The 13,292-nt window shown below is 45.2% G+C and overlaps 1 pseudogene; it reads left to right on the plus strand.

Moving 5' to 3' along the window:
• Window positions 1–2,731: 2,731 nt before the first annotated feature.
• LOC112837196 (large ribosomal subunit protein uL1m pseudogene) lies at window positions 2,732–3,774 on the plus strand (annotated as a pseudogene).
• The last annotated feature ends 9,518 nt before the right edge of the window (window positions 3,775–13,292 follow it).

Consider the following 13,292-nt stretch of genomic DNA (forward strand, 5'->3'; position numbering starts at 1 on the left):
AAAAAGATGATGGCAGCTAAACTCTTGGATATATTAAAAAAAAAAAAAGCAAATTTGTCCATGCTTTCCAGCAAGTGATTCTGGGTCAATTTTCTGGATGGAAATCTTTAAGCCAACCTCAAAATCATAACCAAAAATCAGTTTCAGCTTGATTGTGGAGCTAATCATATAAGGTAGACCAATAAACTTTTAGAATAAAACAAAAGAGAGTGTTTTCATGACTTTGGGGGTTGGCACAGATTATGTAACTGGCATACAACAGTGCTAATCATGAGGGAAGAAATAGCTTTTTTAAAAAGAAGAGCTTTTGCTCATCAATAGATACCATAAAATGATAAGCCACGGGGTGGAAATGCTTTCTGCATACACATATCCAATAAAGGACTTGTGTTGACAGAAAGAGAGAGAGAAAGCAGACAAAAGATGTGAATATGCACTTCACCAGAGAATGTCCATTGCTAAAACTCAAATGAAAATATGCTCAATCTCATCAGTTTTCAGTGAAATGCATTTTGACACCCCATGTGATACCCACACAGCAGAATGTCTGAGTGAAAGTTGTCAATATTCAGGGCTGCTGAGGATTTGCAGGAACTGGGAACTGCCCACTAATTCCATGGGATAAGGTATGGTCGAGGCTTACGGTGGGGATACCACACAGCATTCAAAATGAACAAACAACCAGTACCTGCAACAATGTGGATGAATCTCACAAACATAGGGCAGAGGAAGTCAGACATCCAAGTATCTGCTGTTTGCCAGGTAATGAGCGAGGCAAGTTACACACATTGTCTCATTCAGTCCCAATCACAAGACCTTGAGTTGCTATAATTGTCCTATTTTGCGAACAAGGAGACTAAGGCTCGGAGTGCTTAGGGGTCTTGTCTACACTCAGAGCCAGTATGTAGCAGATGATGTACTGAAGTGCGGGGCTCTGGGAGTCGGAGCCAGAGTGCCCAGCCTGCACTGAGGTCTGAGGCCAGGGCTGGGAGGCATCTCCAACCTCTAGGCGGTGCCCACGTCCTTTCTCCCCGGGTTCAGAGCGTAATGGATCGTCTATGGGAAAGGACATAGACATGTGTTTTGGGCAGAAGAACAGCGTTATTTCCACCAACCGGGAGAGAAAATTCTATTCTCCGTGATGTCATATTTCCTGATTTCTCTTTGCTCTTAGCATTCTAGTAATCAAAACTTGGACCAGGAGTGGTACAATATCTGATGGAAGGCATCTTCTCATTCAGAAAGGGCAGAAGTGACTGAGTGGAATGTGAGTACCAGAGGCTGTGTGGTCTCAGAAGAGCATTTCAGGGGCGATGGTGCATCTCTGTTTCTTCCTTTATTATCCTGTGCTTTGGCCCTCAAACCTCTAGCTGAACACTGTTCAACAAAGAATGCAACCCACAAATGGAAAGCACATACATAATTCTAAAAAATTTAGTAGCTATACTAAAAAAAAAAAAACCAGGAAAATGAATGTTAATAAAGAGATTTTATCTTGTCTGATATATTCAGAATGTTATTGTTTCAATATGCAATTAACATACAAGTTAGCAAGGAGAGATTTTACATTCTTTCTTCTTAAGAAATCTCCAAAGAATATTTTACCACATAGCACATCTCAATTCACCCCCTCCCCAGAGCTGGGCTAAATAAATAGGAATTTGGTTTGATGCCTGAGGCATCAGAAGGTAGCATAACCTGTCTTAACCTGGATGCAGGGTCTGGCTCTAATTCAGTGTATCCAGGGTTCCTCCCAGAGGAGCCACAGGTTCTACAAATAGAATAAAGGCAGTTTTCTAAAGTTCCTATTAAAAAAAAAACACTTTAGACTTTAAATGCTCACTAACCTCATATGGCTGATGGCTAACGGACAGGGCAGCTTGGGTACAATCAATTCCACACAATTCTCTCTTCAAAGTTCCTTGACTCATACGTAACAGTAACACTTATTGAGTGCTTAGTGTATGCCTGGCATGGTGCCCAGCACTTTACATGCCTCCTCTCAGCGTTAACCCTAAAAGGTAGATATAATTGCTATCTGTTTTACATACGAAAAAAACAAGACACAGAAATGGTAAGTGACAAGCCCAAGGCCAAGAGACTTATAAAAGACAGAGGTAGAATTTGAACCCCGTGCAGCCTGGCATTCCAGCTCAAGCATGTAATCACAAGGCTTTGCTGAGTACTTAAAAAAAAAAGTGCATTTTTATTATAGGATAATACTTTAACACATAGGATTCCTTTACAAGCATGATATAAATATTAATCAAAACATTTGGCTAATCCAAACACTCTACACCCACTTTACAGAAAAGCCTATTGCCTATTGCAGAAAAGCCTCTAACACTAAGCAACTTGCTCGTAAGACTACTTATCCCCGTCATTACACAGAGCATATAGTTTTAAGAAATGCTACAGGGCACAGTAAAGGCAAAATCTCAGGTTCAGCTCATTAGGGTTACACAGTTTGATGAAATGCCACACACAGCCAGGTACCTGCATACCCGACTGACCCAACAAACCTGGCCCCACTTTGCCCGGAACAGGAAGGAGGGGGAGGGGTTTTCCCTGCTTGGGACTTCGGTACCAAGGTCGTGGGCAAATTAGACAGCAAGTTGATCTTTCTGCTGAAAATGGTACAGGCTGGTCAGACCCTTCCAAATGGGAAGGTAGTTGCCCACCAGCTCACCTGATACCACACGTTAAGAACTGACTCTTTTCACAATCCGGAATGGTCAACATGGCGGCCGCCGTAAGGTGCCTTGGTAGAGTCTTGATACATCATCAAAAGCATAGTCTTTCCAAGATGGCTTATCAGACACCTCTTTATCCTTGTTCTGTATATGTTCAGGTGCCCAGCAGACATTTTGCTGCTGCTACAAAGCCTGCAAAGAAAACAAAAAAAGGTGTGAAAGACAAAGCATCAGATGAGAAAAAAGATGAGATAGAAAAAATAAAGTCATACTCCTTTATGGAAGGTGAACCTGAGGATGATGTCTACTTAAAGCATTTATACCCAAGACGGATATATGAGGTGGAGAAAGCTATTCAGTTACTTAAGAAATTTCAAACTCTAGACTTTACTAATCCAAAGCAAGGTGTTTATCTTGATTTGACACTGGATATGGCACTGGGGAAAAAGAAAAAAGTGGAGCCATTTGCCAGTGTTCTTCGCTTTCCATACCCATTCGTTTCAGAAACCAATAAAGTTGCTGTATTTACAGGGAATGCATCAGAGATTAAAATAGCAGAAGAAAATGGAGCTGCATTTGCAGGAGGACTTAATCTAATTCAGAAGATTTTGGATGATGAAATTCAATCAGACTTTTATGTAGCTGTTCCAGAAATAATGCCCGAGCTTAATCAATTAAAGAAAAAGCTGAAAAAAAGATTTCCAAAACTAACTCGAAATTCCATTGGCCGTGACATCCCCAAAATGCTTGAATTATTTAAAACTGGACATGAAATTAAGGTAGATGAAGAAAGGGAGAACTTTCTCCAGACCAAAATAGCAACACTGGATATGCTAAGTAACCAGATAGCTGCGAATCTGCAAGCAGTCATCAGTGAAGTTTGTAAGCACAGACCACTCAGTTTGGGACCTTTTGTGGTACGAGCTTTCCTTCGTACTTCAACAAGTGAAGGTTTGTTACTAAAGATCAAGCCATTGTTGCCTAAAGAAGTAGAAACCGAAGAGGGTAACAAAGAAGATGCCTAACAATGTTATATTTTGAAATTATTTTCAGTGGATTAAGAAGCAACAAAGAAAATTATAAAACTATATATAATTTTTTCTAAAAAAAAAAAAAAAAAAAAAAAAGAACTGACTCTTTTCCATTCCAGGTGATCTACCTCTTGTCAGGATCCTGAATAATTTGACCCTTGGTTCCAGTGTTGGTCCTAGTCAATGCTACTGTCTGGTTGGCACCATCCAGTGGGCTCCTCATCTGTCTCCCCCCAACCACGGCAGTCTGTCTGGCCTCTTACCCACACTACAGCCCAGGGGCGAATCTTTAAAACGCAGATATGATGTCAAGACTCTCTCCTCCGGTGCCAGGGACTGAAAACCTTTCACGGCTCTCCCCCACCTCCCCGTGTTCCTTTTATGGGTCCATTGGGAAGGGCTATGGTTTATTTTTTTTCCCAAGTTACGTCCTTCCTACTCTTTATGTGTTAAGATGGTCTTCCTTTTTATGAAACGATAGAGACAGTGGCTGTGTGTCTGTTATTGGTTTTCTTGTCCTTAACAACCAAAACAGAAAGAACATTTGCTTGGGGGGTGAGAGTTGGTAATTTCTGCCACTGGTTTTCGGATCTGAGTCTTGTGTCCATTACCTCCTAGCTGTGTGACCTTGGGTAAGCAAGCTGGCCTCTCTGCGCCTCCCTGCCTCCTTCCAGGGGAGGTTGGGGGGATTAAGCGATCTAACCCCACGGAAAGCCCCCACTCAGCCGGCTCCAGGAGCTCCAGCGGCTGGGAGAGCGATCCTCGTCGTTATTCACGAGGCAACAGCGCCTCCCAGTGGCTCTTCATCCCGCCTGCAGACAAGCCGCCTCCGCGCAGCAATAATGAGGCTCAGAGGGCTGGCCGTGGGCGCGCACCTTGTACCACCGCCAAGGCTGAGGCCGCAGCAGGGAGAAAAGCCATAAATATTCATGGCATCATATAAAGCTCAGCCTGTCTGTCTCCCTGGGAATAAAGTTTGTTCCTTGGAAGCTACTGTCCGAGCTGTCAGCTCTAGAAGAGGAGAGAAAATGAAATCTCTCTCCCTGGCCACCCCTCACCCCCCAAGTTCCCAGGGGCTGCTTTCTTTTGGGGAGGGGACATGGGGGCAAGCTGTCTCTTCGAGGCGGCTGACAGGGGAGTGGGGCCTTGGCATCGTCACCCACTGGGGCCCGGGCTGGGTGTCAGGTCGCCTGCAGCCACAGGCTCTCCTTGCCTCTGGCTTTTCTGGGAGGTCTGAAGAAGGAAAAAGGGCAGTCAGCTGAACGTGGGAGCCCTTTATGTGACAGTCACACAACAGGGACAAATGTAAGCTCTGTGCTCCCTCCGGGAAGGGTCTTACACACCGACAGAGCCGTTAGCCCCTTTGTCTTCAGACGAGGAGCTGCAGGAGAGTCTGTGAGACCCGGGTGCCGCGGGAGCACCGTCTCTTTTCACATTCCTGCCTCCGGGTGAGAGACTGACGCGGATTTCCCTTTCCAGTCTGAGCTCGGAGACTTCCATCTAGCCTGTGAGCCTGGGAAGGAAGCTCCACAAGGGACAAAGAAGGCCGGCTCTGGGAGTGAGTGGGCTTGCGTTCAAATCCCAGCTCTGGAGCTTGCTGACTGTGTGACCTTGGGCAAGTCACTGTCTCCTTGACCTTGTTGCAGCATCTGTAAACTGGGGGTGACAAGAGTACAACTCTCAAGGATTGGATATGGGATTTGAGTGTGCTCATCTACCTAATAATCTCCGATGTCTACAGAGGCCAGGCAGGCCTTGTGGGAGAGTTGGGCCGGGTGCAGTGCAGCAGGGACTGGTGGGGACCGCGGCAAACCAGGAACACAAACCTCACATGATGGGCGCAGCTGCTGCTGGTCAGCATTATTTGATCCAGAGCACTCAAGGCCTTTGACGCAGGGTTTCCAGACAACCTCAAAATCCCCAAATTTGGGTGTTGCTGGTTTGTTTTTGCACAAGAGTCTGTGGATGGGCTTTGGCACTCTGGGGCTTAGCTGACGTGGTAGAATGGGTTTAGTTAGTAGGGAAGTGTGGTAGAAAGAAACGTGACCTCAGTTTTTCCCCAATGTTCAAGAGAAACAGGAAATCAGCTGCATTTTTCAATGCCGGCAATTAAACAGCATTTTAAAAACAATGCACCGGGCTGCAGACAAAAATCCTGTTAGCTGTGTGACCTCAGGAAAGTCTCTTAACCTCTCTGAGCTTCTGTTTCTTCATGAATAATGACTGTAAGACTACACCTTGCTCCTGATCTTAGCAATTGGCATAAATTACTTATTTAAACTTTCCCTCAATGTGATGAGCCATGTATTGCTTCTATCCCTCAGTTTACAGCTGAGGAAACAGAGGCACAGAGAAGCTAAGTAACTGGCCCGGAATCCCGCAACCAGTAAGCGACAGGACCACTCTGGAGGCTTCAGGACGAAAGAGTGCATGCAAACCATCAGTGACTATTAGCTACTGTTATTTTATCATTGTCATTATTACTACTATTAATAATAACAGACATGGCTCAAGGTCGCTTCTCATATTTAATTTGATGACCAAAGCAAGCCAGGAAACTTCAATCTGCCAGACAAAGACCAGGGCCAGCTCTAAATTATGCAGTGTGTATTCTTGCAGGTTGCTCTTGACCATCTTAAGCGTTCCTTTCTCCATAGACACCAGGCTACCCTGCCAACGGGTTTCCCGGGACGATAATCAGATTTAGACCCCTGGTGCCGTGGATAGATTTTCATTTCGGGGTGACCAAGCCAATCATGACCTGTAATTTACAGCCTGAGTTGTTCTGAAATCAATACAGATTTGCTCTTCACCAAGGAGGCTATAAAACACGGGTGGCAAGAGGCCCCGAAAAACAGTTGACATGGGAGCGGAGAGCTTGCTGGGGCCTGGAGAGAGGCCAGGCTACTTGAGAGACAAAGCAGAAGGTGCGAGAGACCCACCTCTCTCCAGCGGGCTGTGGTCAGAGCTGCCCAGAGTCCCCACGGGCGTCCACATGGGACAGAGTGTGGCTGAGAGAGCGGGTCTGATTGGAAGTGAAGCACGACGGAAAGAGAACAAGTTTTGGAGTTGGGTAGAACTGGGTTTGTAAGTCAACCTTGCAATTTTCTACCTGTGGTTCTCTGGGGGCGTTGGACTCCATTCCCCGACACTCAGTCTTCTCATCTGTACAATGGGCAACTCACTGAACCTATTGCAGAGATGAAGATGAGATGCGTCAGCGTTTGTAACACTTTTTTTTTTTTTTTTTTACTGCCCTGTGAGGCTACTAAGCACAGTGGTGGAGAGGCCATGGAGTCAGGAGGACCCGGGGTTGAATCCTTCCCCGTTCGCCTTTAGGCACAATCACCTCGGGTAGGTCACTCCACCACTTTGAGCCTAAGTATTCTTTTTTTTTTTTAATTTTTTTATTGTTATGGTTAATCACCATATATTACATCATTTGTTTTGGTGTAGTGTTCCATGATTCATTGTTTGTTCATAACACCCAGTGCTCCACGCAGAATGTGCCCTCTTTAATACCCATCACCAGGCTAACCCATCCCCCCACTCCCCTCCCTTCTAGAAACCTCAGTTTGTTTTTCAGAGTCCATCATCTCTCCTGGTTCGTCTCCCCCTCTGACTTACTCCCCTTCATTCTTCCCCTCCTGCTATCTTCTTCTTTTTCTTTTTTCTTAACATATGTTGCATTATTTGTTTCAGAAGTACAGATCTGTGATTCAACAGTCTTACACAATTCACAGCGCTCACCGTAGCACATACCCTCCCCAATGTCTATCACCCAGCCACCCCATCCCTCCCACCCCCCACCACTCCAGCAACCCTCAGTTTGTTCCTGAGATTAAGAATTCCTCATATCAGTGAGGTCATATGATACGTGTCTTTCTCTGATTGACTTATTTCACTCAGCATAACACCCTCCAGTTCCATCCACGTCGTTGCAAATGGCAAGATCTCATTCCTTTTGATGGCTGCATAATATTCCATTGTGTATATATACCACCTCTTCTTTATCCATTCATCTGTCGATGGACATCTTGTGAGCCTAAGTATTCTTATCTGGGGATAATAATAGAAGCCCCTACCTAGGGTAGTTGTAATCATTATATCAGATAATGTACATGAGATGAATTAGCACCATGCACAGAACACAGCGTGAGCTTAGTAAGACAAACGCATTATTTTTGCCAGTCTGGTTCTTATCCATTACAAGCCAGGCACAGAGGAGGCTCCCAGGGAACACTGGCTGAATTACATGATGGATTGATGTCTTCTTCAGGAAATAGATGGCACCCTCAAACTGGGCAATTTGAGGAGGGTTTAATTTTAAAAATTCATGACACTGAAAACATTCAAATGATAAAATAGTCATTAACATTATACATACATGCACTATTTGCAAATATGTGCATGGGGCATCGGACAGCCAACACGGGATAACACTGAATGGCAGGGCTACGCCAGGGGATATCACCCTCTCCACCCATTTAGCAAACATGGAATAATCACTCTATATGCCCAGGCTTGTGATGGGGACCTGGGACACATGTGACCAAGACGTGGCTCCTTTTCCCAAGAACCTCTAGATCCAGTGGGCAAGAAATAGACTCTCAAATTAAAAGAAGACACAATCAAGCTCAACCGATGTTTAATAAGACGTGGCAAGCAGGAGGCAACATCTTATACTGGTTATGCACTTGGGCTTTGAAGCCAGACCAGCCTGGCTTTGAAGGGGGTGCTTGCACAATGCTGGATGGAAGTCCCTGTACCAATCATGGGACCGTGTCAAGCCTCAGTTTCCTCATCAGCGAAGTGGGAATCATGATTGCATGTGCTTCAGAGGATCACCGTGAACATGAAACACGGTAATTTAAGTAAGTCACCTCCACGCTCCAGCAAGGAGCTCACTGACACCTTGAATGCAGCGTGTGGGACCCTGAAGAGAAGACCCCACTGAGCTGTGCCTGGACTAGTGACTCATGGAAACCACAAGATACTGTGTGTTATTTTAAGTTGCCACATTTGAAGTCATTTGTTATGTGGAAACAGATCACGAAGACATTAGGTAACTTGCCCAAGGCTACATAGCTCGGCAGTGGGTAAGAGCCAAGATTCAGAACAAGAGGGAACCGCCATACTTAGTCAAAGGTAACAGCGAGAGGGGTTAAAATGCAAAAGATTTTCCGATTAGCACTCAGTTAACTGGAAGATTCAATTAATCAGAACCTCTAATTCCTGGACCTTATGATTAGTCAGGGATTTTCTGGTTTAGAAATCAAGTTTTCCATGGCAATTGGGACCTATACCACAAATGCCCTGGAGAAGGGCAGAGAGCCTGAAGCTGGGAGAAGGTTCTCCGTTGCATGTCACGCAAAATTCTGACTCAGACCAGCCACGTTCCCATCTTGAAAATGCAGTGCGGTTGCTTACCGAGCCCCAGCCATCGACTCTGGGCTTCTGTTGTGTTCCTCCCCATCGGACCCCAGGGGCTGAAAAAATGACATCTTGGGACATATGACATTCCTTTTAAAGACAGAGTATGGGGGTGCCTGGGTGGCTCAATCAGTTGAGCGTCTGACTCTTGATTTGGGCTCAGGTTATGATCTCAGGGTTGTGGGATTGAGCCCTGCATTGGGCTCCATGGTCAGTGGAGAGTCTGCTTGAGATCATCTCTCCCTCTTACCCCCACCCCCACCCCTTCCCTCACACTCTTTCTCTCTCTCTCTCAAAATAAATATATATTTAAAAAGAGCATGACTCCAGTGGGAGGGGGTGTCCACCAACCAAATAGCCACCCCCACTATCAATGTAACAATAGTAGCTTGCAGTCATCCAGACTCTCCTGAGCGGGACCCGGAGCCTCCCTGAAACTACAGTTTCCCCAGACTCACAATTGGCATCTCTTCTGTCATCATTCTTGAATATCTATTCACCGTCTATTTATTGGAAGTCAGGGAAACGACGTTTCTCCTAATAAAATGGCAGGCTTTTTGCAAGCCCAGAATGTGGACTCACTCAGATACAGCAGGAATGGAGAAAGACGTTTACTCATTCGCTCCCTGGAGCCAGCACGGGTCAATGGCCTGAAAGCACTGGGCAAAATGTTCCACCCTCTTCTCTATTCCATTTTCTCACCTCGCTTTTAGTCTCCAGGTTCTTGAGAGACACATTAAAGGCATCAACATTTGGATCAAGAAATAAGCCTCACCCCGCACAAGTGCACAAATCCTCAGCAGACAGGAGCTGATGCAGGTGGCCAGAGTTTTTCAAATTTTCGCCAGTGCGTTCTCTCTGCCTTTGAGTGCAACTTGCCAGCTGCTTTCAAGCACGTGCAAACCTGAGGTAACTGGCCTCACACTCCCAATCTGGTCTCAGGCTGCTTTGGCACCTCCTGCCTGAATGGCTTGCCCCTTGACCTTGTCAGTCTCTGCAGAGCACTTTGAATAGATCATCTCATCTTTTCCTTCCTATCACTTTGTGAGGCAGGTACATACCTCAGACTTGGTCCAGACGCCTTTGTTTTCATATTTCCAATTCGATCCATTCATTATTTGAGATGTATTGAGAACCCACAATGACAAACACTGAGTGGTGAATTAGACTAAGTCCCAGCTCTCATGGAACTTGAATTCCAATATAAAGATAAAAGAGATAAGCAAGAAAACCTAGAAATAGATTTTAAAAGGTACTAAGATGTGAAGGAAGCACAAGAGGATCTTCTTAATGAAACCAGAGAAGACCTGTCTGAGGGGCGGAGCTGAGACAAGAATGGAGAGAAGGAGGCAGCCAGGCTATAGCGCTTCGAGGAGGAGCACTACAGGCACAGGGAAGAGCAGGTGCAAAGGCCCTGGGGTGGGAATGAGTGAGACCCACACAAGGAAGAGAACAGATGCAGTTAGGAGGCTGGTGCACAGTACGTGTGCTGAAATAGAGGGGGGCCCATGTGGCATGAGGTCAGAGATAAGGTCAGCAGGGGTCAGTAGGACATTTGAGGATAAAAGGAACTTAGACTTCATTCTGCTGGCCACAGAGAGCCATGAGGTGGAGCAGCAGGATCCAAGTTATATTTTTCAGTGATCTCCCTAATGGCGATGGGGGAGATTGGAAAGACCTCTCCAAGAATGGTAGCCGGGAGAACAGGTGGGAGAGCTGGCAGTGGTCCTAGCCTGGCCACCCCGAGGGATTTCTTGCTTCATCCCACTCCAGGTGCACTGGGATCCTGGCCTTTAACTCAGAAGCTCGCTCTTGCCTCAGGTTTTCTCACACGGCGCTCCCTCACCTTGCTCAAAGATGAAGAGGACAATCCCCTCCAGCCTCTTTCTCTAGCTACCTCTCCAGCTCTTTTTTTTCTTTAAGATTTTATTTATCTAGAGAGTGTGAATAGGGGAGGGGCAAAGGGAGAGGGAAAGAGAGAATCTCCAGCAGACTCTGCACTGAGAGTGGAGTCTCGAGCGGGGCTCGATCCCAGGACCCTGAGATCATGACCTGAGCCGAAATCAAGAGTCAGTCATTCAAACGACTGAGCCACCCAGGTGCCCCTCCTGCTCTTTCTTCATACAGTCTTCCCCCACGTCTGCTCACCTGGGATACCTTCTCAGATCCCACGTCCGGGTGAATGCCCATGGCATCTAGTTCTTTCTGTTAGAGCTTGCACAGAGCTTGCCAAGCCCACCCACCTCATCCTTCCCTCCGTGAGCCTATGAAGGCAGGAACTGCATCATTGCCATCCTACATAGAAAGCACATGGGAGGCTCTCAGCAAAGAATTCGTTGATGGAATAATATTTTGTTAAAGTTAGTGGCAATTTGAGCTTTCTGCTGCTAACCTTAAATGATTTTTAAACAATTAAGTAGCGTCAGTCTTTCAAACAAATGTGTTTGTAGAGCAGTAACCACAACTGGCGGCATGCTTCATCTGTGCTAGGGATGGCACTAAGCACGCCAACTCCACTCACTTAATTATTTCAGTAATTGTAGACACTGGGAATGTTCACCCCACTTTTCAGATGGGAAACTGAGGATGGAAGTGGATAAGAAACTAGCCTGAGAACACCTTATGACTATGTAATGGAGGTAACAATTTGAGTCCACGTCCGTTTGGATGCAATGCTCATGATCTTTTGACTGTTGATTCCTGAAAATAGGCACAATCTTTCCTCTGGCAAGAATCCACCAAGCTTCAGGGGTGGAGAAGGCTGCCCTGTGAAATTAGCCAGAGCTCCCACGTTCGAGGAGATGAGCACCTGGTAGGAGAGACGGGAGACCCTGGGGGGACATGTCAGTGTAATGCTGATAACTTGGGATCCATATGGACCAGTTGAAAGAAAGTTGATCATACAGGAATTCAGTAAAGTGGCAGGATATAAAATCAATACACAGAAATCAGTGGCATTCCTATACACCAACAACAAGACAGAAGAAAGAGAAATTAAGGAGTCGGTCCCATTTACAATTGCACCCAAAACCATAAGATATCTCGGAATAAATCTAACCAAAGAGTCAAAGAATCTGTACTCAGGAAACTATAAAATACTCATGAAAGAAATTGAAGAAGATACAAAGAAATGGAAAAACATTCCATGCTCATGGTTTGGAAGAACAAATACTGTGAAAATCTCAATGCTACCTAGAGCAATCTACACATTCAATGCAATCCCCATCAAAATACCATCCACTTTTTTCAAAGAAATGGAACAAATAATCCTAAAATTTGTATGGAACCAAAAAAGACCCTGAATAGCCAGAGGAATGTTGACAAAGAAAAGCAAAGCTGGCGGCATCACAATTCTGGATTTCAAGCTCTATTATAAAGCTGTCATCATCAAGACAGTATGGTACTGGCACAAAAACAGACACATAGATCAATGGAACAGAATAGAGAGCCCAGAAATGAACCCTCAACTCTATGGTCAACAAATCTTCGACAAAGCAGGAAAGAATGTCCAATGGAAAAAAGACAGTCTCTTCAATGAAGGGTGCTGGGAAAATTGGACAGCCACATGCAGAAGAATGAAACTGGACCATTTCCTTATACCACACACAAAAATAGACTGCAAATGGTTGAAAGACCTAAATGTGAGACAGGAGTCCATCAACATCCTAAAGGAGAACACAGGCAGCAACCTCTTCGACCTCAGCTGCAGCAACTTCTTCCTAGAAACATCGCCAAAGGCAAGGAAAGCAAGGGCAAAAATGAACTATTGGGACTTCATCAAGATAAGAAGTTTTTGCTTCAACAACAGTCAACAAAACCAAAAGAAAACCGACAGAATGGGAGCAGATATTTGCAAATGACATATCTGATAAAGGGCTAGTATCCAAAATCTATAAAGAACTTATCAAACTCAACACCCAAAGAACAAATGATCCAATCAAGAAATGGGCAGAAGACATGAACAGACGTTTTCCCAAAGATGACACCCAAATGGCCAACAGACACATGAAAAAGTGCTCAACATCGCTCGGCATCAGGGAAATCCAAATCAAAACCTCAATGAGATACCACCTCACACCAGTCAGAATGGCTAAAATTGATGTCAGGAAACGACAGATGTTGGCGGGGATGCGGA

The sequence above is a fragment of the Callorhinus ursinus genome, unplaced genomic scaffold (genome assembly GCF_003265705.2).
Source record: "Callorhinus ursinus isolate GAN/ISIS: 27379988/994484 unplaced genomic scaffold, GSC_fseal_2.0 scaffold41, whole genome shotgun sequence".
Taxonomy (NCBI): Eukaryota; Metazoa; Chordata; class Mammalia; order Carnivora; family Otariidae; genus Callorhinus; species Callorhinus ursinus.